Below are 3,386 nucleotides of genomic sequence, written 5' to 3' on the forward strand. Positions count from 1 at the left end.
TCCTTATGTCTTCAAAATTTCGAGTATTTTGAGCATTGATATTAGCTTGACCTTGTAGAAAGTTTGTATGGATTGCAAGGTATCCTCGATATTTGGCTTTTGAGAAGGTGATGGTGCATAAGTAGAATGTGCAGGTGGAGGAGCTGAATGGTGTGACTGTTGAGGATGATCATTTCTCCACCTAAAGTTTGGATGATTCTTCCAACCAGGGTTATAGGTATTCGAGTATGGATCGTTATAAGGCTTTTGGTAGGAGTTCATAGCATTTGCTTGATCGTGCAAGACTTCCTTGAATGCCGGTATGGTGGGGCAATCTGTAGTGGTATGACCCGACATATCGCAGATACTACAACACTCGTTTCTAAGCTCTATAGTCTTGACAGGCTCAACCTTCCTAAGCTCAATTTCTTCTACCTTCCTAGTGAGGGCTGCCATTTTAGCATGAAGATCATCCTCAGTTCTGAGGTTGTAAAGGCCTCCCTGTACAGAGCTAGTAGGCTTAGGCAAAGACTTGTTGTTTCAATCCCCGTTATCCCAAAGTTGGGCAGTCTCAGCAAGGGAATCCAAATACTCCCATGCCTCATCAGGTTGTTTTTCTAAGAATCTACCATTGCACATGGTCTCTACAAACTGTTTCAACTGTGGAGATAAACCTTCATAAAAGAAGCTAATGGTTCTCCAAGTTTCGAATCCGTGATGAGGGCATGAGAGAAGAAGGTCTTTAAATCTTTTCCAACATTCATAAAATGTTTCATTATCTTTTTGTTGGAAATTGCTGATATGTCTTTTCAAAAAGTTGGTCCTTTGTGTGGGGAAGAACTTCTTCAAAAATTCTCTCTGCATATTGTTGCTGGTGGTCCAAACGGAGAACGATTGGCACAGCGGTGTGAACGGGGTTCCCTTTGAGTTGCTTTGGTTGCGCTCCGCCCTCCGCCGTGAAACCTGCAAGCAAGCCTCGCACCACCACCGGGGTAGTGGGGGCCCTCCGACGATCAAGTCAGAGGAGATCGAAGGAGAAGGAGAAGGAGAAGGTAGCAGGTGAGATGATACTCTGGAAGATATATCTTACCCTCCCCCTTCCCCCCCAGCCTCATATATATCAGGCTGGGGGGTTTTTCCGGGGATTCGTCATCGTGTGGCACGATGGGGCTGCCACTGACATGGCCGTTACAGGGCGTCGTGGGGCAGCGCTGGGTACAGCCATGGCAGGGCATAGTGGAGCTCCGCTTTGTACGGCTGTTACAGGGGATCGTGGGGCAGCGCCGGATACGGCCGTTGCAGGGAGTAGTGGAGCAGGGGGCCGCGGCGTGCCTCAGAGGAACAGTCTGTTGTTGTCGAGAGATTGCCGACTCGGGGTCGGATTGCTGGATCAAGGGGCAGCCGACTCGGGGTCGGGCTGCAGAGCCGAAGATATCCGACCCGAGGTCGGATTGCTGGATCAAGGGGCAGCCGACTCGGGGTCGGGCTGCGGAGCCGAAGATATCCGACCCGAGGTCGGATTGCTGGATCAAGGGGCAGCCGTAGTCTTCCGGGCGCGCGTGCCGGTCACGTGGGGCATGGTGGCTAAGTTCCCCCGTAACAGTAGCCCCCCACTTCCGAGCCTGGAACCAGGAGGGGAACGGGTGAAGGGAGTGATGCTTCGAGATTGCCGCCATCCCTCGGAAAGGCGCGCGCGCTCCGAGCTCCCCGCCCCCCTTTTTTTTTTGGCGTATGGCGGTTGTCGCTGATCTGGCGGTCTGCGGATTTCGGCGGACATCCTTCCTCTTTTTAACTCTTGGTAGCGTCTCGCCGACTCCTAACTCTTGAAGTTCCTCCGGCACTAGGCCAGGCATCCGAGGGTTAGGCCTCAGGAGATCCTTCTGGCGCTAGGCCAGGCATCCGAGGGTTAGGCCTCAGGAAATTCTTCCGGCACTAGGCCAGGCATCCGAGGGTTAGGCCTCAGAAAATTCTTCCGGCGCTAGGCCAGGCATCCGAGGGTTAGGCCTCAGGAAATTCTTCCGGCGCTAGGCCAGGCATCCGAGGGTTAGGCCTCAGGAAATTCTTCCGGCGCTAGGCCAGGCATCCGAGGGTTAGGCCTCAGGAAATTCTTCCAGCGCTAGGCCAGGCATCCGAAGGTTAGGCCTCAGGAAATTCTTCCGGCGCTAGGCCAGGCATCCGAGGGTTTGGCCTCAGGAAATTCTTCCGGCGCTAGGCCAGGCATCCGAGGGTTAGGCCTCAGGAAATTCTTCCGGCGCTAGGCCAGGCATCCGAGGGTTAGGCCTCAGAAAATTCTTCTGGTGCTAGGCCAGGCATCCGAGGGTTAGGCCTCAGGAAATTCTTCCGGCGCTAGGCCAGGCATCCGAGGGTTAGGCCTCAGGAAATTCTTCCGGCGCTAGGCGGAAGAAATTCCACTCATTGGTCGGCCAAGGCTGGCGCAAGCCGAGGCGACCGGTCGGGGCTTCAGGTTAGTCTGCTCCCGGGATGATCATCGGGTTTACTTGGCATCCGAGGACTGAGCCTTGGAGAATTCTGCTCGTTGGTCGGCCAAGGCTGGCGCAAGCCGAGGCGACCGGTCGGGGCTTCCGGCTAGTCTGCTCCCGGGATGATCATCGGGTTAGCCTGGCATCCGAGGGCCGAGCCTCGGGGAATTTCGCTCGTTGGTCGGCCAAGGCTGGCGCAAGCCGAGGCGACCGGTCGGGGCTTCAGGCTAGTCTGCTCCCGGGATGATCATCGGGTTAGCCTGGCATCCGAGGACGGAGCCTTGGGGAATTCCGCTCGTTGGTCGGCCAAGGCTGGCGCAAGCCGAGGCGACCGGTCGGGGCTTCAGGCTAGTCTGCTCCCGGAATGATCATCGGGTTAGCCTGGCATCCGAGGGCCGAGCATCGGAGAATTCCGCTCGTTGGTTGGCCAAGGCTGGCGCAAGCCGAGGCGACCGGTCGGGGCTTCAGGCTAGTCTGCTCCCGAGATGATCATCGGGTTAGCCTGGCATCCGAGGGCCGAGCCTCGGGGAATTCCGCTCGTTGGTCGCCCAAGGCTGGCGCAAGCCGAGGCGACCGGTCGGGGCTTCAGGCTAGTCTGCTCCCGGGATGATCATCGGGTTAGCCTGGCATCCGAGGGCCGAGCCTCGGAGAATTCCGCTCGTTGGTCGGCCAAGGCTGGCGCAAGCCGAGGCGACCGGTCGGGGCTTCAGGCTAGTCTGCTCCCGGGATGATCATCGGGTTAGCCTGGCATCCGAGGGCCGAGCCTCGGGAAATTCCGCTCGTTGGTCGGCCAAGGCTGGCGCAAGCCGAGGCGACCAGTCGGGGCTTCAGGCTAGTCTGCTCCCGGGATGATCATCGGGTTAGCCTGGCATCCGAGGACCGAGCCTCGGGGAATTTCGCTCGTTGGTCGGCCAAGGCTGGCGCAAG

At 57.2% G+C, this 3,386-nt stretch overlaps 1 non-coding gene across 1 annotated transcript; it reads left to right on the plus strand.

Annotated features, from left to right (window-relative positions):
* The first annotated feature begins 688 nt into the window (after positions 1-688).
* LOC120108443 lies at positions 689-797 on the plus strand. Its single transcript, XR_005509796.1, has one exon. It is a non-coding gene; the product is annotated as a small nucleolar RNA R71 (small nucleolar RNA).
* Positions 798-3,386: the final 2,589 nt, after the last annotated feature.

This window comes from Phoenix dactylifera, unplaced genomic scaffold (assembly GCF_009389715.1).
Source record: "Phoenix dactylifera cultivar Barhee BC4 unplaced genomic scaffold, palm_55x_up_171113_PBpolish2nd_filt_p 001337F, whole genome shotgun sequence".
NCBI lineage: Eukaryota > Viridiplantae > Streptophyta > Magnoliopsida > Arecales > Arecaceae > Phoenix > Phoenix dactylifera.